We start from the raw sequence: 22,372 nt of genomic DNA on the forward strand, positions 1-22,372 counted from the left end.
CTCTCTGGCCAGATGAACAAGATACTAGGAATAAATAGAGGAATTTTCTGGAACCAGCTTGTCTTTCCATTTTTTTAATCACCATTGAGTGATGGGGTTGTGTTTTATTCAGTCTATTGTACATGTGGTTGTGAATAAGATGGAACTCCTCTCAAAAAGAGAAATGAGCACAGAATATATGTTGACAGCTTTTCTAAAACATTTTTTCACGTTCTGACTCATTTTTCTTTGTATTGGCATTTCAAGGGATTTTGATTTTTAATTTGACTCTTAAGAAACCTTGATAACTTCAGTGAAATCCCATGAAGATAATATAAACAACTGCAATGGAAAATGAAAAGATGATAATAGCAACCAGCACTGTGATATTTCTTGTCAGTGTTCTTTAGAATTTAGAATAGTAACAAATCCCATATTAATTTGACTTTTTGAACTTTGGCCTTTACTTTGGTGGAAGAAGTTCCTTTCACTTTGCTTATTATCTGTTTGCAGTTAAGAACAATTAATGACCATACTTTGATTTGATCATCTTAAAGTAGTATCGAGGGAGGATAGTTATGCAACTATTTATATATCTATGGGTTCAAGGAAGTTTAAAGGCTTGATATTTGAATGCTGTGGAATGTAGCCTCCTTTCCCAGAGGGAAATGAACATATACATGTGTACTTAATGTAGTTTAAAATAAAGCAACACCTGTTGGTAGAGGCATCTTCTATTCCAGGCATGTTTAGGTATAGGGAAGGGGAACAAGAGCTATAAAACATAATTCTTGTCTATAAGGAGTTTACAGTTTAGGGGGGCTGAGGGCACTCCATGACTCAACGAGGATGAGCCTGATGCAGGTGGCTACAAGGTCACCTTTGGATAAACTCTGCTTTAGGAAAGACCAGCCTATTCTTATTCTGTTAAACTCTTTAATGTGGTGTCCAATAAACCTGAATATCAAGCTCAAATGCCACTTTAGAAATGTTTCCAGGGGGGCTAACAGCCAACAAGTTAATATGATTCCTCCACACTTGACACAACTCACCAGAGGTCTTGAATTCGGTGAGCATATGGACCTCCTTTAAGAAAGATCACCATTTAAACTTGGAATGCTAAGTTCTAAGAGAATGAAGTAAGTAATAAGTGATATTCAGGTTCAGAGGTGGAAGAGAAAAGAGGTCTCACCTTGAGTAGAACATTTTGTTGGATTCTCCAAAGTGGCAAACAATAAGGAGAACACTAACCAAGTAAGACTCTGAAGAAGTTGAGAATTAAGATGAAAGCCTAAGATGGAGGTCAAAATGTCCCCTAGATTTAAGGGTACACTTAGGCTGAAAGGGAAACTATTGAAAAAGATGTAGAAAATGCTAAATATTTCACAAAAATTTATTAGAACTAATAAAACAACTTAGCAAAGTTTGTTTGCAGAATTTGAAATCAACATATACTCATCACTTGCATTTCTGCACATTAACAATGAACCATCCGAAAAAGAAATTAGGAGAACAATTCCATGTACAATAGCATCAAAAAGAATAAAATACTTAGGAAGAAGCTTAACCAAAGACATGATAGACTTGTACACTGAAAACCACAGCGTTATTGAAAGAAATTAAGGAAGACATAAATCAATGGAAAGACATCCCATGTTCATGAACTATTGTTTAAATGTCCATATTACACAAAGCTACCTACAGATTTAATGCTATGCCTATCAAAATCCCCTATTTTTTGCAGAAATAAAAGAAACGACTCCAAACTTGATATGTAACCACAAAGGACCCTCCATAACCAAAGCAAGCTTGAAGACCTCACACTTTCTTTGGAAATGAAGTGTCCTTGTTATTGTGGGTTAAAAATCCAAAGTCCTAAAAGTCCATAAATTTTCCTCCTACATTTACATTTTGGTTCAGTCTCAGTGACAGGGCTTTCAGTGCCTGGGTGGCATTGAGGGATCCTTCAATATCTGTAGCTTGGACATCTGTCACTGACATGGTGTGGGTATCTCAGAGCCTGGGCTCTTTTACCAGTTGATCAAGTCCGGCATGAACCATGCTCAGGAGGGCCCCACGCTTGCTTGGTTTCATGCTCTGCTATTTCTGTCTTGAAATTCTTGATGATTTTATCTTTGAACTTACGTTTTGTAAGTAAAGTTTATGGGAGAATAAAATATACCCATGAGCAGAGGAGACATGTGCAATATGTGTGTGTCTACCACAATTCCAGCTGCCGTATTCACATCTAGTTTTTACCCTGCTTATGGTGTGCTTTCCATGACATGCTTATTTGGTACCCATTTGGAGTCTTACTGAGTTCCACCAGAATTCTGTGCTACTGGTCACATCCAAGACTAAGTGAAGGTGTTAACAGCTCCGCGAGGCCATGCTTTCCATTTGAATCTGAACTTACTGCTAACACAGAAAGAAAGCAGTTGTGTTTTAAGAAACAAGAATGTCCAAGGAATCTTATCATATCCTTGCTTACTCGTTTTACTTCCCAATATTAGCCAAACACTTCTGCTGAAAAAGATGACATATATGAAAAAGAGAAGAGAGAACAACCCACAGAACCCATTTAGGGCTCACCCTAATCTAGCATGATGCCATCTTATCTCGATTCTATCTGAAAAGAGACTTGACTTGGGCACATTGACAGGTTCCAGGTGAACATGAATTTGGGGAGGACACTATGCACCCCAGTGTAAATACTTTCAACAACACTTTTTGTTTGCAGTTTCAACAAGAGGCACTCTATTTTCATTTTGCACTGGAGCCCACACCCTATGTCACTTCTGACTGTTAGAGCCCGTGTTGGAAAATGGGGCTTCACGACGTAGCCAAGTGAGTCTGTCAACTGAATGCTAGAATTATCCAGACTTACCCACTTTGTTGCAGCAAGGTGGTTCCCGGCAAACCCATGTGAGAGGGGCGTGTCCACAGTGGAGCAGAGAACTTTTGTCTCCTATCACCAGACTCACTCCCAAGATGAAGGAAAGAAGAGCTTAGCAAAGCATGGCCAGTTATTCTCCCCAACTTTGCCCGTCAAGTCGGTCACCTCACCTAGCCAGTGTCAGTGAATATAAGAGCAGGGAGGTTAAAAGTTATACTAATCAAATTCCCTTCCCATGGTGGTACTTACACGATACTAGTATGTGATGTGAGGCTAACAACTTACTAAATACCTGCAAGCCAGATCAGTATCTCATTTCTCTCTACTTCCATGGAAATCAAGGGACCCATAGCTACTGCAGGTTAGAGTGGGTGGTGTGAGATTGGGGGAAGCGTGGTAAGACACATTTTGGTATCAGTAAAATGTTGACCTGTTAAAATATTCAGTTCCAACATTCAATTCGATTTAGGCAAACCCTTAGTTAAGTTTTTGCTGGTTCCGAGCCTATGTAACCTATTTTCTCTCCCTAGTTCCAGCCATTTAACTTTAGCTTGCAGGCTCAGCATCATCTTAACCTCTAAAAGAATCTTACATGTAGGAGGAAGAAACTAAAGAGCTCTATTTCAACACTAAGGAACATCAGGCCCTACCCTGACCTAAACCTTGATTCTGATACTTAGGGTATTGTCTTGTCCCGTATACCCACTTCCTGCATTTTGAACCCATCAGGTTAACCGAGACCTGTCTTGGTGTAACATTCCCAGTTCATCTACCCCTGAGGCTCTCCTGAATTCTTCCTATTGTGACATTGTGATTGATTTAAATACTGGAATCCCTCAAACCTTTGCATGGTTCCTGAGGCCCTATCAGATACTGGTAGATTTGGTTAGTGTCAAATACTTAGCTGTCTGATTCTCCAAATATCCTTTGCTCCTATATTTTCCATCCCAGCATACTACATACCCATGAAGGCATTGTTTTATCTCATGTTGGACCTACTCCCATCCAGAGACCTACACTTTGCTAGTTCCCATACTTTCTGGAAACCCTGTTATGGCCAGGTCTGGATTTTTTGGCGTTCCTCTGCAAAGCCTGTACCTTTTAGCAAGCTGGCTATAAGACCCACATAGATTTTCTAGTTTCTGATAGATTTATGTCACAATTTGTACATTGTCATGTGTGTAGATATTTGTATCATTTGTACTTTTTGGCCAGTACGTGCCTATTGGATATTTTTCATAAATTGCAAAAGAATATTATATGACTTAGCACCAACTTGAATGTGCCTAATTGTAAGTTTGTAAACTCTGTTGAGCTGACATGTATCTTTTCTTTATCCAAATAGTAATTTACTAATATTGTCCCATTTGTAATTATGTGGAAGTTTTCAGAATTGTAAATAAATGCTTGTGGATTGAAACTTGGTTAGACGATGACTGTCCCAGATACGTTGAAGCTAGTGACCTTCTTACTCATTCATTCACTCATTGAATAATTGTGACCTTCCTGACTCCATTTACCCAGCTCAAATGGTTGTGAAGGTTACTAACAGTGTATGTATGATACTTTCAGAAATTAGAAACTAAAAAGTAAAACTAACAGAAAACATTTCCTATCATAAATAACAATGGAATTTAGTATGCTATTATACCTTCAGACCCTACTGTAGGACATGCTGTTCTTTGCTGTTCCACTTGTGGCAGGATTCATAGTTTTTCTAAGGGGTACAGATCACTATGCCTGATACTGTGAGCAAATGTTATACGTTAGCTCCACTCTTGTCTCTCTCAGGCATTTTTTGGTATTGTGTAAAATGTAAATACGTACTGTCAACCTCCTGAATGCTACCAGGCACATAATAGGAAGCCAATAAATGTTTCACTGTGACTGGAGTATAAGATGATAGAATATTTTCGAATGTTGATTAGGCAGATTAGATTGATTGAAAATCTTTCAATATTTTATGTTTGCATCTCTTTCATTCCAGAAATTCTATGTCTAGAAATTTATATATAGCTATATACATGTATAAAGATGTTCACATTGCAGCCTATCTGTAACAGAGGACAGAAACAAACAAAAAACCCCCAACTGAAAACAACTAAAAGTCCATGAATGTTGGACTGGCCATGTAAATTATGTAATGTTACGCAGCTATTAAAGAGAATAGAATGGATGTACACATAAATTGACTGGGAAAATCACTATCCAAGACAGATTGTAGACTATGTATAGGATGCTGCTCTTCTATAAAATACAGGATATCCATTACGTACAAATACTTACATACAAGATACAACAAGTGTGAATGTAAGCACTTGGGAAATATCTGAAAGAACCACACAAGAACCTGGGATAGTGGGACAGCTTTCCATGTCCCTTATGACTGGAATTCCGAAGGATACACACAAGAACTAATAGACCTCTCCTGCCATCCTCCGGCTTAGCAGGGAATTGCAGGCGTCCGAGTCCTCTAGTAATCAAACGTCTCAGTCGGCCGGTGTGATGACGTCTCGCGACTGGCAGTGGCGCATGCGCAGTAGAAGGCGGTCCGCGAGCTGCGTGTGTTTGTGCCTAGGCGCCTGTGGTTCGGGGCCTTGTTCTGGCACCCGGGTCGCCGGGTTGGCGGCTTTGTCATTCGTGGCGTTGGGTGGGCGGCATCTTAGGGGGTCACATGAGCCAGTGGCATCATGCCCGTGAGCGCTGGAGTCAGGATCGCGGCTTTTCCGGCCGGACGTTCATCGGCCAAGAGGAAGGGCGGAAAGGACATCCCGGAAAGGTAATACGCCTTGGCCCGTGGGCATTGCGTGTAGAGCGCAGAGCCCCAGGGCCTGGGCTTCGTCTCTTGTGCTGTCTCCTGTCACTGTTGGCCCCGCGCGCTGCCCCGTCCGTGTCCGTGCTGTGCTAGCGGATTTTGGTCCTCTCGCGGCTCAGTTCACAGTAGCTGAAAGCGACAGTGTGTGATGTTCTGATTTGCCCCCATCGTTTTAAAAGGGAGGCTCTAGTCATTGCTTCTCGGGTAACATGCAGAGGGACTGCTTTTGAAGATGGGACTGTCAGTGTTGCAGACACTCCTTAATTACCAAAATAGAATCCCCTTCAATTCCTCAAGCTGTGTTGTTTTGGCACAGAAAATGTGAGTAAGAGGAACTGGAAGTAAGTTTGAGTGAAAAAACGCACCGGTACCGCCGAATTTTCAATCAAAACAGTTGATCTGTGTTGTCTCTAGGAATTATAAAGGGCGTACTGTTGCTTCCTAACCGGTGTCATTTGAGAGATCTACCTCTGTACGTTCAAATGATTAATTTGGAGACTTTGCTCGTGTGTGCAGTAAACCCTTTAATTCCCTAAGACCTTCCTTTCCTCCATGTCATACCCCATAAAGCCCGCTTCAGTTTATCTCCTGAATTTCTTTTGAATCTGTCAACTCTTCCTCAACATCTAATACTGAACTTGCCTGTCGGTTGCAATTAGGTCCTAACTAGCGTCCATATTTCTTGTTTCCTTCCAGTCCATTCTTCACACAAGAAACCTTAACAGCAAGTTGGAGCATTGCTCATAACCATCGCTCCAAAACATTGTTTTGAGAATAGAAAGCCAACTGTTGGCCTTCAAGTCTCTGCGTGGTCTAGAATCCTCTCTGCTTCTCTAGCCCCATCTTGTGCCACTTTTGTCCTCACTTTCTATGCTTCAGACACACTGAGTTAACCTTAGTTCTAACTCATCTTACAGAACTCAGTTCAGATATTAGTTTTCACTGTGATTCCTAGCATTAAGGAATTTTGTTATTAGGTTTTGTATGAGGACTAAAAATAAACTGGGAAGTGGAAGAATTGAGTTTAAACTATTTCAGTCAACACGCATGTATTCATGATACCTTAGAAGTCAACACCGGGCTAGGTTTTATCAGGGATACAGAAGTTCTGGCCGTCTCTGATTTTAGATATCTCTTATTTGTTGAGACCTTTGCATTGTTTAGTTGCCTTTTATCTGTTTTCAAGACGGGAAAACAGGAACAAGGGAAGTATAGGTTATTACTGGGGGGGGGTGAATAAGTGGAGCAGCACAATGCAAAGCAGAAAGAGGAGAGAGACCTAGTATAGAGGGATATGGTTTCCATTTTCAAGGCGCGTTCATCCTATGCAGGGAGACAGCCTAAGATAAAATTTGCCTAACAAACAATATATTATTAGGTGGAAAGAGTATCTCCCAGTGGGACAGCGGATGCCTGGGACTCGTTGCATTGTTTTCAAAGTTCCTTTAAAAAAGGTAAGTGAAAGTTAATACCGTATGCTTCCAGAAATCTGAATTCACCATATAGAGCCCTGGCTCTCAACCCTGTCGTAGTCCATTTTCCCTTTTTATAGCAAATACTTTTTAATACCTCCTTTACTATCCAGAAATGGAATTCATAGATAAATACAGCCTACTTTTGTATTTAGTGTAAAAAAAAACCCAATGGAATGCCCTAACTATAAATAAAGAAGAAAATACTTTATAAGAAAGTAATATGTATCTCAGTATGTAAATGTTTGGGGATGACTATACTAGAAATAAAGAAATAGTCAGGTACTTGTACCATGAATGCAATAAACTATGGACTTTGATTGATAATGACGTGTCAGTGTTGGTTCACGAATTCTAAGAAATGAAGCACACTGGTATGGCACGTCGATAATGGGGAAGGCTGTGTGGGGTGAAGGAGAGAGGGTATAAGTGGGAACTGTGTGCTTTTTACTCAGTTTTGCTGTGAATCTCAAAGTGCTCTAAAAGTAGTCTACTAATTTAAAAAGAAAAGTGTGTTGCTGGCACTTGAATAACCAAACAGATCAATGGAACAGAGTACATAAATAAGGCAAATACATAAAAGAATATTTAGCAGTGAAAGCCATCCTTCATATAGGTAGATATTCAAGAAGTGTTTATGTGTCTATTTACAGGCACTCTGCTTGGAGCTGGCGATACAGTGGTAGGCAAAATTGATGTGGTCCCTGCCTTCTGGGAGTTTACAGTCTGGTTAGGAGACCAACATGAAATAAACAAACATAGAAGTAAATGTCTAGAAGTGAGCTTATTTTCTTGTGTCTAATCTCTCTGGAAGAAAGGATTGTAATATCGCTTGTAAATTCCAGAGCAGGAAACTTTACTTTGAATCTCATATGTTAGCATCACAGGGTTTGAATAAATGGATAATATAATAAAGGATTTTAAACACATGTTCTTTCTTATTTTATTCTTTCTGACAGAGTTTTGAAATGAATCTTGCTCCAGAATGTTTTTCCTGCTTGGATCTTTTTTAACAAACTCCAAGAACAGAATGAAGAACTTGGGCTGATTATTGACTTAACATATACTCGCCGCTATTATAAGCCAGAGGTAAATGGAACCCGTAATTGAAAATGACCTTCTTTCTGATACTGTAATAATTCATAGTAATTCAGTACTTATCATCTTATGCTAAGGTGAATCCTGTTCTTCTTTCATGGGTTCAAAACAGGAAGCTAGTGGTTTCCTTAAATACACATTTCTAATTCCTGTTTCAAAATGAGATGAAAGATATGAATTGAACTATCGTATTTGGCAGTAGACTCTAGATATGCTTAAGAAATTCTATAAGCTTCCATGTTCTATATTTTGAAAATGAAGTAAATTTTAGTAAGAATAGTAGTAGCCTGAAAGGAAAGAATGGTATGTCCATTATGTCTTTAGCACTTATTTTCAGCAGTAGCCTGAGCATGTTTAAGCATCACAGTAAAAGACAATTGTTCTCTAAGTTTTATGCTTTCTTTTCCTAATACCTTCTGATACAGTACAGAAACCCATATATTCTCTTGGCCCATGTAGGACATACCAGTGCAAAGGAATTATCCTTCTTCTGACCTGTTCCATGGCCTTGGGAGACAGTAACACCTAATGTTTGTTAATATTTGTATAGCAGTTTGCCATTTAGAAAGTTGTTTCATATCCACTGACTTCGCTAATCTTCACAAGAATCCTTTGCTGTTGAAGTGGAAGTAGTACTGATATCTCCTACTGAGTGCTTACTCTGCACTAAGCTCAGAGGATAGACAACTACAATTACTAATTTTACAAACGACGAAACTGACTCTCGGAAAAGGAAGAATTGAAATTTCAACTCAGTTATTCCTCTTTTTTTATTGTGGTAAAATATACGTAAATCCTATTTATTTTAACCATTTATAAATATGCAGTTCAGTGGCATTAACTACAGTCACAGTGTTGTGTAACCATCACCACTGTGTATAACCGAAACTTTTACATCATCCTCAACAAAAACTCTGTAACCATCAAACAGTAAGCACCCCGTTTTTCCTCCCACCAGTCCTTGGTAACCTCTATTCCATTTTCTGTCTCTATGAATTTGCCTGTTCTAGGTACCTCGTGTAAGTGGAATCTACAATATTTGTCCTTCTATGTCTGGCTTATTTCAGTAAACCTAGTGTCTTCAAGGTTCATCCATCTTATAGCATGGAACAAAACGCCATTCCTTTTTTGGCGTAATAAATCCCACTGTGTGTATAATGTAGTTTGTTATTCATTGGTTGATTGACACTTGGGTTGTTGCCACCGTGTAATTATTGTGAATCAGGCTGCTATGATCATTGGTGTACAGATATTTGTTCAAATCCCTGCTTTCAGTTCTCTTAGATATGCAGTGTAGGTAGTAGCAGAGTTGTTGTATCATATGGTAGCTCTACATTCAACCTTTGAGCCACTTCCAAACTGTTTTCTACAGGGTCATCTTGTTTTTAAACAATGATCACAAATTTTAAACATCTACAAAAGTATACAAAATACTGTGAATGTTCCTTGTATACCCATGAACTCATCCAGCTTTAATATTTACCAACTGATGGCTGTCACATTTTATCTATACCCCCACCTGTTTCACCCTATTCCATAGTATCTTGAAGCAGCTCCAAGACAACATGTAATTACACGTATACATTTTTGGTATGTATATTTAAAATATAGGACTTGTATTCCTTAATATCATTTTTAATATTACATACCCAGTGAGTGCTCAAATTTGCAGTTGTCTCCTAAATGTCATAAAAAGTTGTTTTTAAGAATTTTGAATTAGATCCAAATAAGGTCCTCACTTTGCCGTTGATTGTTAGGTCTCTGAGGTCTTAGTTAATCTATAGGTTCTCCCTCCATGTCTCTCTCACTTTTTTTTTCCTCCTTGAATTTTATCTTTAAAGAAACCAGGTAATTTGTCCCATCTAGATTTTGATGATTACATTCCATGTGTTGTTAACATAACCTTCCATCCTTTTATTTCCTGTAAATTGGTCGTTGATCAGAATGAAGCTTGCATGTTTTGTTCTGGCAAGACAGTTTCATAGGTGGTGATGTGTTCTTCCATGGAGACATATAATTGTCTCTTTCTGTGATATTAGCAGTCACAGATGATTCATACCTCCATCCATTCATTCAGTTGAGGCTTCAAAAACTGGTGAATTCTGTTGTTCTTTTTTCACTTATTAGCTGGGTATATTTCTATCAGGAGAAGATTCCGTTCATCAACTACTTGGTTGCCCAGTTGTAGAGGCATAATTCCCTCTTTTTTTTTTCCAGTACGCAGGCCTCTCACCGTGGTGGCCCCTCCCGTTGCGGAGCACAGGCTCCCGACGCGCAGGCTCAGAGGCCATGGCTCACGGGGTCTAGTCGTTCCGCAGCATGTGGGATCTTCCCGGACAGGGGCACGAACCCGTGTCCCCTGCATCAGCAGGTGGACTCTCAACCACTGCACTACCAGGGAAGCCCTCTTCTTTTATTTAGCAGTTTTCAAAATAATGAGTTGATTCACAAATATCCTCCAGTGGTTACCAATCTTTTAAAATTTATTTATTCATATCACCGTGGACTCCATTACAGTTATTATTCTGAATGAGGCCCTGTTTTTGGCTAGTTGGAGCTTCTCAGTGACTGCTGAGTCCTTTTGATATGACATCAGTTGTTTCTAGACTTTTTCAGTGGTCAGAGCTGGGAGATATGTATGTTTGTTTTTAATATAAAATATGTCATAGGTACATACTGCTACTTTCCATTTAAATTCAGAACTACAGAATTTTTACTTATCCTTTTCTGTCTTCTATTGATAGTCTACTTTCTCCCACCCCGAGAATACCAGTTCTCAACAATGCCTGAAATTTGCTCTATTTCCTATTTCGAATCCAAGTTCTTCTGACTCTATTCTACTATGCTACTTAAATCACAGCCGCTTTGTGGCCCTTGAAATATAAGATAGAACATAAATGTAGGTGGAACTGTTTATATCCATTTGAGTTACATGTGCATTCATTCACATAGATTTGCTTTTCCTTTTGCATGCCTAGTAACTGTCCATTCTGCAGTTTTAATGAAAATCAGGTGATACTTACTGGTTAAAGCAGCTTTGGAAAAAATGGCTCTCATCAGAATGACTGACATACTAAGTTTAATGTACTCTCTTGGTTTATATTCTGCCTTCTCTGATTAATTATTTATTCTTTCCTGACAAATGAAGTAATACATATTTTCATGGTTTTGCCTTATAGGACTTACCAGAAACTATTCGTTATTTAAGAATTTGTACAATTGGGCATCAGGTGCCAGATGATGACACTATTTTTAAATTCCCATGTGCTGTTAATGGGTTTTTGAAAGAAAATAAAGATAATGGTGAGTTGTTTCTGTTTTTTTTTTTTTTCCTTTACCTGAACTTTGGTATGCATTTTGAGTGGGGTTGGGGATTTTTAACATTTTTAAGAGTTCTGACATTAGGCCTGTTGTGTTTGGTAACATTAAGGTGGAAATGTCTGAAGGTGCTGATAGGGTATGGTGTTTTTCCTGTTTATGGTCACAAACAACTTAGTTTAGTTTGGAAGGTGATTTGTGTGAGAAGTATGAACTGAAGTAGCTTACTTACCTCTTTTTAAAAAATTTGAATGGAAAATACATAAAAAGATAAAAATGTTCTTTTGTCCTATTTATTGGTTGAGATGTGGAAGAAAAGGTTAAGCCTCTCAGGTTCTTAGCGTATATAAAAGAGAAAAGAAAAAGCAAAGGTTCAGAGTGGGACAGATCCCTAGAAGCAAAACAAAAGAGAGTGGACCAGAAGAGTGACTTCGTTATCATATGTGTTTAATATATTTTTGCTGCTTTTACCCTTTGGGTGCAAGTGAGGGAGAACACTGCCACCTCTTGTACGTATCTTCAGACAGGAAGAGCTTAGAAGGCTGGTGTTTTCTTGTTTCTGCTTTAAGATCTACTCTGTTGTTAGTAGGTCTTAATAGCGTCTGAATTGTAAGGATCCGCCTGCCTTTTTCTAGCATCTAACTGTCAGAAGGAACATGGTATTTGCCGTGTTTTCAGACTGAGGAACCTTTCGTCTGTGGAACACCGGTGACCCACAGGAGAAGGTGTTCATCTTGTCCTCTTTCTAAATTTAGGCTGAGGAGTGTGCACTTTATTAAATAAACCTGACAGACAGTACATATTCCGTGTATTTATAAAATGATGCACATATATACATAAAACAGGGAGTAGGGGAGAAGGAATAGAGACGGAGGTGGGAAGATAGGGGATAGGAGTTGAGAGAGAGAAGGAGACACTGGAATTTCAAGATAAATATTCATTCTGTAAGCTGGTTGCTTAATGCAGGTACTAGCTCTTAAACATCTTAAGACCTATACACAGATCTTCCCTGTACTTTAGCTTTAAAACTTGAGAGGCTTGTCCTTGCCTGTGATAACCAGGGTGTCAAGAAAGGAGGCAAATTATCTGATTTGTGTAAACTGTAGTCACAGAAATGTTACCCCTTAGGATGTTAGGGTGCAGCTGCTGGCCTTCTTACTTCCTCCAGTCTCCTTTGTGTGTGTTCTGTCTGTTCCGCGTGGGCTAGAAGATCCCTACGAGTGCCTGAGAACACGTTTGTAAACCTTGATTGTTCACATGTTATACCAAGTGTAGTCCATTTCATATGCTGACTCGTGTGTGGGTCTTCTGCATGCAGTGGGTAACTTCACCATGCTCTCTGCCATTGCAGTCTCAGGACCTTAGTTCTGATCCGTTGGTACCTTCCTCTCCTCTAAGCCCCTCCCACAGATGCCAGGCTCACTGATAAAGAGGAGGAGACTCTAGTATCCACTCCCTAGAATTGGTAGAGACTCAGAAAATAAATTGTTTTAGTAAACACCAAGAGCCTTATAGGTTTGTTGTTAGGGCACGTGGATACAGAGGTGACTAGAAGTCTTTGTTCAGTAGCAACTTGCAGTTATCTACGAAGGTAAACATGTAGTGACTATAAATGGGTTACTTATCATAAAAGGATCAAGTGCAGCAGGAAAATAGAGGAAAAATCGAGGAAGGCCTGACCGAGGAGACATCATTTGAGCTGGGCTTGGGGGAAGAGGATTTTGCCGGAATGAGGAAAGGACAACCCAGGTATTGGGAACAGGTACAGAAGGCACAGGGCTTGAACTTGTGCTCTGGAGGGGCAGCCTCTGGTTTGACTAGAGGGTAGTGTGAAAGGGCAAAGAATTCATACATTCATTTTCAGCAAATATTTGTATAACACCTTCTAAGTTGAAGGCACTGTTCTAGGAAGTAGGAAAAGAACAAAGTTCTTGCCCTTACGTACTTTACGTTCTAGTGGGGGGAGAGAGATAAATAAATAAGTAAATATATGGAGTGTCAAGTGGTGCTAAATTCATTGGAAAATAACAAAACGAGAGGAAGAGGTGAGGGCATGTGGTAGGTGATCAGGGACACCTGTTTTATAGACAGACTTATTGGTGTCCACTGTACCCATGGTTTAAACAGGACTGGCTACCTCATCTGCAGGTGAGTTGCCAACCCCAAGAAGCAGACCATGTTTAGATTGTTTTGTTTACAATAGTAATGTAAGCTAATGTAAGCTGAATGCAAAAAATGCAGTCAGAGAAATGTATGAAGTGGAAGGCAATTTTGCGCCCTACTCAGAGGTGAACACCAGTAATAATTTAGCACATATTTTTTCAGATGTAAAAATGCAGATGTAAGCATATACGATATTCCCTTGGTATCTGCAGGAGGATTGGTTTTAGGACTCCCCATGGATACCAAAATCCTCGGATGCTCACCTCCCGTATGTAAAATGGTGTAGTATAATTGGCCTTCCATATCTGCAGGATATGGTACCGTTGGATATACAGAACTGACTGTACATGTGATTGAATGGTATAGTATTCAGACATTTTGGTTTATAATTTAATATATGGTGGTCAGCTTCCTAGGAAAATATTTGGAGACATCATTCTTATTTATTTATTATTATTTTTCCCTCCAAATTTGCTTTATGTAGTTGGATATAAATTAATGAACAGTTAAATGTCAAATCTTTAAGTGCTTATGACATACTAAATTCTTGTATAATGAACTTATGAAGAACCCTTCAAGAGACTTGTGTTTTGTATGTAGGAAAGTGTTAAGAGTCAAATATTCAACTCAATATAAAATAATAAGAAACACTTCTGATTTGTTAGCTTGAGATTGCTTCTCCGTGTACTAATGAATGATTTTTTTAGCTGTAGTATCACTGAGCTGAACAAATATGTCACCTTCGAGTACATAAGGAAAAATACACACATGCTAAATGGGTAAAACATTACAACTCCATCTTTCCTAGACCATCTCTACTTCTAACACTTCAGAAGCTTAGAGATTCAGAGTGTTCTTACCTTAATTGCAAGAAAAATATAAAGGAGAAATTCCTTCTTTTTTGAGATCACAACTGTGAAGTCGTGATTATACAAATTCTGCATTTGTGTGTAAAACATGAAACACATTTATCTTCTTTCTCCCTGCTTAGAATTGTCAGTCACCTAGTAGGACTTTCCTTCCAAGAAACAGAGACTGAGATGTGTTGTATATGACTTCAGTAAGTTCAGCACTACAATAAGAAGACATGCAGTATCCTTTTGCTGTGGTTCAAGACAACAGGGAAGGAGGTCACAGGAAAGAATAAGTCTAAATTGTTACAACTGAGAAACTTTTCTCAGTTTAACCATGGTGCCTCTTTCATTTTTACATAAGCATGGTGGCATAATTCAAGCTCAATAAATCAGAATTCTTAATGTGGAAAATTTACCTTGACTTTTAATTATCACCATATTAACAACCAAAATAATTAGATGAAACACATAAGAAAGGGTAATGTTAAACCCGTTTACTAGAGTTAGTTTCTGGACACATTAACTCATTTTTTAATAAGAAGAGGGACAATGAATCTCGGTTTGCTTACAAGCTAGGAGATCACTTTGAATTCTGCCTTTCTTAACTGCCCGTAGATATCGCACTTGTAACAGGTTATAAATAAACTGGTTTTCAAGCACAGAGCCAGCCCCAACAGTAAGAGAACACTATTTAAGAAGACCTAAGGCAATGAATTCCATTTCCAATGGAAAAAAAGAATCATATGGTCTTGGACAAACAGTTCTGAATGGTTTACTTTAACAGTTCCTTAGTAGTTCTTCCTTGCTTATAGAACTTTATGATTTTTTGAGGAGTGAAGCATTCAGCTTCAGTGGATAAATCCTTGTTAGGCTGAGACAATCATTATCCTATCCCTCTTTGCTATGAATTGTCTTATGAATGGTCATATCAATCTGTTTTGGCAAATGAGTAATTAGGGGAAGGCTGTTATTGTTCTTATGAGAATGATATTTTTCTCTGAAAAAAGATAAATAATATGCATTTGGAAAATGAGTATTCAGACTCTTTTTCTGCTCCCTCCTTGTTTTGTGAGAATATGATTCTTGGTTTTACAGCAGCCATCTTGTGACCCTGAGATGATCATATGCCAATAATGGCAAATGGTAGATTAGAAAGAACCAGCAAACACATAAAACAGCAACCTCAATAGTAACAACAATCACAGCCAAAGAACAATGGGACCTTAACTTGTGGAGTTCCTATAAAGTAAAAAATAAATGTTCTATGTTTATTCTAAAAAAAAGAACTATGTAAACAAGCTTAAAACTAGTTTTTTTGTGACAGTGTTATAAAATGTAGCTTTAAATAAAACCTTGACCCAAATGCCAGTAACTTCAGAAAAGAATTTGGGTAGGGGGAAGAAGAAAGTTATCTCACTTAGGAAGAACAACCACTATCTTTATCCTAATCTTTGACACACAAGTGAAACATATGTAGCTGCTGTAACACTTTACACAATTCCTATGTACTGGAGCAATAACAAGATCTAAATACAATTATATTTTTAAACACTGGGTGAAGGCTTTACATAAAAATAGCATCCTACTTTCCCCCCTAAATTTCTAAAAGATCACATACTTTTCCCCAACATCCGCAGCTGTTCAGGAGTTTTTAGGACAGTTTCATGCATGATCTTAATTCCCAATCCCTGGCTCTTTGGGCTCAATGACAAAAGATCAAAACCACCAAAAATGATGATTCACTTGAAGTCGGGTGAGAGACACTGGCTCAGTTAGTCTCGTAGGACAGAAGCAGTGCTGCATCAACTGTCTCCATGCAGGAGGGGCACGTGAAGGGTCTCATCAGCCAGTCACCTGTACAGCCCAGGTGATCTGCATACACAGCAGTAATCAAATTGGGTTTGCATAAACAAAGTCCATCATACAGATCCCACACTTCCAGATCTTTTAAAAAATATTGGTTTTATTTAATTAATTAATATATTTGTTTGCACCGTGTCTTATTTGCAGCAGGTGGGCTCCTTAGTTGTGGCATGCAAACTCTTAGTTGCGGCATACCTGTGGGATCTAGTTCCCTGACCAGGGAATGAACCCGGGCCCCCTGCTTGGGAGTGTGGAGTCTTTACCCACTGCACCACCAGGGAAGTCCCCGGGATCCTTTCTTCTGATCCATTTCTTCCAGGGTCATAAACTCCTTCAGGCTGATGCTGTATGAAGCCTATCCTTTGAGCTATCCTAATTTGTTCCTCTCAGCTGAGTGGCTGGGCATGTCTGGCTAGGTGTTGGATGACAGACCCAAACTGAAACTTGATCCAGATATGGCAGTAGCAGCTCGTGATCCAGCTCCGTCCCCTTGCCAAAGCTAGCCCAGTCAGACTGAGAGTTGTGAGGCATGGAGATGTGATCCGAAGTGGGGGAATTAAGGCAGTTCCCCATCTTCCGGGGCTTGAGTGTGTGATCTGTTGTGTGCTGTTTTGAAAGTCTTCCAACCTCATTCTTTTTTAAAAAATAAATAATTAATTAATTAATTTTATTTATTTATTTTTGAATTTTTAAAACTTATTTATTTTTTATACAGCAGGTTCTTTTTTTTGCGGTACTCGGGCCTCTCACTGTTGTGGCCTGTCCCGTTGCAGAGCACAGGCTCCAGACGCGCACGCTCAGCGGCCACGGCTCACGGGCCCAGCTGCTCCACGGCATGTGGGATCTTCCCGGACCGGGGCACGAACCCGTGTCCTCTGCATCGGCAGGCGGACTCTCAACCACTGCGCCACCAGAGAAGCCCCAGGTTCTTATTAGTTATCTATTTTATACATATTAGTGTATATATGTCAATCCCAATCTTCCATTTCATCTCACCACCACCGACCCCCTTCCTGCCCCACTTTCCCCCCCTTGGTGTCCATACGTTTTTTTCTCTACATCTGTGTCTCTTTTCTGCATTGCAAACCTGTTCACCTGTACCATTTTTCTAGATTCCACATATATGCATTAATATACAATATTTCTTTTTCTCTTTCTGACTTACTTCACTCTGTATGACAGTCTCTAGGTCCATCCACGTCTCTACAAATGACCCAATTTCGTTCTTTTTTTTTTTTTGTGGTACGTGGGCCTCTTACTGTTGTGGCCTGTCCCGTTGTGGAGCACAGGCTCCGGACGCACAGACTCAGCGGCCATGGCTCACAGGCCCAGCCGCTCTGTGCATCAGGGATCCTCCCAGACTGGGGCACGAACCCATGTCCCCTACATCGGCAGGCGGATTCTCAACCACTGCGCCACCAGGGAAGCACCAATTTCGTTCTTTTTTACCACTGAGTAATATTCCATTGTATATATGTACCACATCTTCTTTGTCCTTTCATCTGTCGATGGGCATTTAGGTTGCTTCCATGACCTAGCTATTGTGAATAGTTCTGCAATGAACATTGGGGTGCATATGTCTTTTTGAATTATGGTTTTCTCTGGGTATATGCCCAGTAGTGGGATTGCTGGATCATATGGTAATTCTATTTTTAGTTTTTAAGTAACCTCCATACTGTTCTCCATAGTGGCTGTATCAGTTTACATTCCCACCAGCAGTACAAGAGGGTTCCCTTTCCTCACACCCTCACCAACATTTGTTGTTTGTAGATTTTCTGATGATGCCCATTCTAACCGGTGTGAGGTGATACCTCGTTGTAGTTTTGATTTGCATTACTTTAATAATGAGTGATGTTGAGCAGCTTTTCATGTGCCTCTTGGCCATCTGTATGTCTTCTTTGGAGAAATGTCTATTTAGGTCTTCTGCCCATTTTTTGATTGGGTTGTTTGTTTTTTTAATAGTGAGCTGCATGACCTATTTATATATTTGGGAGATTAATCCTTTGTTGATTGATTTGCAAATATTTTCTCCCATTCTGAGGGTTGTCTTGTGGTCTTGTTCATAGTTTCCTCTGCTGTGCAAAAGCTTTTAAGTTTCATTAGGTCTCATTTGTTTATTTTTTAAGGCTGCATTGTTCCTTTGCTTATTGATGAACATATAAAAGTCAGAAGTTTTTGATGTTATAAAACGTCCAAGTAATGAATATTCCTGTGTGAACATCTTTGAATATATATGCTTTGTCTCAGTTAACTTCACTCAGAATTGGACTTCTGCATCAAAGTGTTTATGCCCTTATGCTTTTTGTGGATGTTGCTACCCTGTACCAATTTATGGTTGTTCATGCAGGAAATACTTATTGAGCATCTGTTATGTTAAGCACTGTGCTGGGTGCTAGCAAAACGACTTGTGAAATTTTGTGAGTGAAGAGACTTGACCTGCCCTTTGTGAATTCTAACAGTGCAGAGAGGGAATAGATAGTCAAGAATCATACTCTGCATGTCGAATTACAACTCTGACAAGTGCCAAGGAGAGGGACATGGTACCATGAGAGCATATTTTAGGGAGCATTTGATCTCATCATGGAGTTTAGAGAAGGTTTATTCAGGGATGTTTCAGCTGATATCTGAAGGATGAGTCGGTATTAACCAGATAGGGATGTTGGGGAGAGATTTCTGAGCATAAGGAATAGCACAAGACCCTATAAGAGGAAAGCATATGCTGTGTGGGAGGAACTGGCCGGGATGGTGGGGCTGTGGGGGAGCATGTCATGATGATGGAGCTGCAAGTGTGGGTAGGAGCTCGATCGTGCAGGCTTATGTTTAAGGTTTCAGACTTTAAGAGGAATAGAAAACCATTGAACTTTCTTGTGGAAGGTGAGTGTGTGGAACATACCCAATTGTACTTTCAACCTGTCGTTTTGCTACCGAGTGGAGAATACACTGCGGGGAGAAAGAGTGGAAGCAAGGAAACAAGTTGGGAGACTTTTGTAGAAATTGGGCATAATGGTGGCTTGGACCAGGGTATGGTGGTCATGTTGGTGGAAAGATGTGGACAGATGCTAGAGGTATGTAGGCAGTATCATGGTTAGCACTGGTGGTGGGTTGACGGTGAGGGTGAGGGAGAAATAGCTGTCAGTGTCGGTGATTCCTAAGCTTCTGGCTCCTATGGTTGGTTAGATAGGGTTTTTGTAGATATGATGTTAATATTGATCCTAATTTGTCTTTTGTTATTTGTTGGTTCGTGATGAATACTCTGTCATATTAAGTCTCCTGTTTTGAGTGTACAAAGCATTTTGACTGAAACTGACTGTTGTATGTTATCAGATAACTTTTTAACATCTGCCAGTTTGGTCCTGTATTTTATTCTCTTTCATTTATTAATTAAATTGTTGTATTAATGTAAATAATTATATTAATAGATTGTCTAAAGTTGCATTATCCTTACATCCTTGGAATAAAGCCTTTTTGTAGTCATGGTATATATCATTCTTTAATAATTATTGATTAGATGTGCTGATATTTTCTTAGGATTTTTATATCTATATTTGTAAAGCGAAATTGGACCATTTTTGCAAAAACTTGATTTTCTTTTCTTTTTATTTACAAATGGCTTGAATTTTGTTGTTTTGTAGATATTTGATTGATGTAGAAGGCATGTGGCCAGATGATGCAATTGAATGTAAGTATCAGGGTTGTCACTACTTTTCCCTTTTTATAAAATATGAAGGTAGAAGTGTAGGAGAATTTCTCAAATTTTGGAAAAAGAGAAAAGTTTGTAATTCATTTGTCCTGACATAGCATAACCTTTTACCAAAAGTTGATAAAGGAATGTATCTGGAAATAGCGAGATATAACAGCCTGAATAATTAGTCAGTGGATTTCAGCTTGTTTTTCTTTCTTAAATTTTTTAAATTAATTTACTGAGTTTTGATATTATATCCACTGCACCACCAAGGAAGTCCCTTTTTCTTTCTTCCTTCCTTCCTTCTTTTCTTTAAAGCTCCAAGTCATTTAAAATACATGACTTCTTACTAAAAATCTCCAGTTCATATAACCAAGGGATTTATAACTTCTCCTTTAAAAGATTTATTCCTGGGACTTCCCTGGTGGCCCAGTGCTTCAGACTCTGCACTTCCAGTGCAGCAGGCGTGGGTTCAATCCCTAGTTGGGGAGCTAAGATCCCACATGCTGTGCAGCCAAAGAATTTTTTTAAAAAAGTTATATTCCTGTATTATTGAATTTAGTTGTTTAGGTTTTGTTTGAACATTTAGAAGATTTCAATTTATTTACCAGGAACAAACAAAACATCATGTAAAATAGTTTTCCAGAAAGTATTTCCATCATTCTCTTCTTCCCTTTCTCGTGCAGACTGGTGTTTTATCCTGACAAGCTCTGCGTCATTCCATAAGAAAGCTGCTTTTCTTTTGGTTTCACAAGAGATGGTGAACAATGGTAAAATATCCAGTTTACCTAAGTTTCTAGAGTACACTTCAGGGAGCAAATGATGGGGTGGGATGTTGGGGCAGAGTGAGAGCTACAGATTCTGGTGAGACTGAGAGTCAGTCACAAAAATTCCTGAGCTGTGGTGAAGGGAGAACAAATATAAATCAAGTTCCTGCTGGTGGACAGGAAGCCAAAGTGAAGAAGAATGGTGTGTAGCTGGGCTGTGTAATTGGGCCCATAATTGCTGTGTCTTCTGATGGTAATTATGAACAGAAACCAAATAATAATTACTGCTAACATGTAGGTGTCCCATCCTTGAGAGCTGAGGCAGAGAGAAGGAGAGATGGCATTATACCTTGTCTCTGGTTCATTGAGTTTCCCAGGCTGATTTGTGACCAATCTTGGGTGAAATCATAACTACATCATTTTTGCTAAGGTGGTCAGCTTCCATGGGGTCCTTTCTCTCCATGGGGTCCTTTCTCTGCACTCTGTCCAATGATAAAGCCCACTGGTTTGTGCCTCCTGTAAAACAGTTATTCCAAAACAGTATAACTGAAGCATTGATGAAACAGCCATGAAGAACGTGTTTCCACATGGCCTCACACCTCTGTTTCAAAGTGCTTTAAAACTTTTTTCATCCAAAAATCAATAACAGGAAAGGATTGGGATCAAATCCCGTACCTACGTAGTGAAAGAAAAAAGAGAATAAGGAGCAGAATAGCATCTCTTCAGACAATAAAATCAAGTTGGAAAAGACAGGTCCACAAACCAGATCAAAACTGTAACCTGTTATTTCACAGTGGGCTTTTAAAACATGTTAGGAAAAAGAATGCAAAAGTTGAAAGAACATGGATTGAGGAGGGAATGGGAAGTTATTGTTTAATGGCTATAGAGTCCCTGTTGGGGATGGTGAAAAAGTTCTGCAAATGGTAAATGCTGATAAATGCCACCTATGGGTGTTTGGTTTTAGTTGATCTTCTTCCATGTCAGGGTTTGGAGAGATTCAGAGACTGTGCGGCTGCCTCCATCTTTCTGAGGTCCTGCTCAGTCTTTTTTGACATAATTATTTTGAAATTGGAGAGTGGTGATGTTTGCAAAGCACTGTGAATGTATTCAATGGCACTGAATTGTATACTTGAAAATGGTTGAAATACTAAATTTTGTTTTATGTGTATTTTACCATAATAAAAAAAGATGAAAGAACAGCATAAACCAGAATTAGGTAAGATGATAGAACTCAGGACAGAATTCAAAATAAAAGAAAAAAAATTCAGAAATGAAGACTACATTTAAAATAATACAAGAGTGGGTACTTCCCGGGTTGTCCAGTGGTTAAAAATCTGTCTTCCAGTGCAGGGAATACACGTTCGATCCCTGGTTGGGGAACTGACATCCCACATGCTGCAGGGCAAGTAAGCCCGCACGCCGTAACTACTGAGCCCACGTGCTCTGGAGCCCACGCGCCACAACT

The 22,372-nt window shown here is 39.2% G+C and overlaps 2 pseudogenes; both read left to right on the forward strand.

The window, feature by feature from the left end:
• Positions 1 to 22,372, forward strand: part of LOC131755765 (RNA/RNP complex-1-interacting phosphatase-like) — a 139,865-nt pseudogene that overhangs the window by 84,000 nt on the left and 33,493 nt on the right.
• LOC131755767 (RNA/RNP complex-1-interacting phosphatase-like) lies at positions 5,437 to 21,590 on the forward strand (annotated as a pseudogene).

Source organism: Kogia breviceps, chromosome 4, assembly GCF_026419965.1.
Source record: "Kogia breviceps isolate mKogBre1 chromosome 4, mKogBre1 haplotype 1, whole genome shotgun sequence".
NCBI classification, from domain to species: domain Eukaryota; kingdom Metazoa; phylum Chordata; class Mammalia; order Artiodactyla; family Physeteridae; genus Kogia; species Kogia breviceps.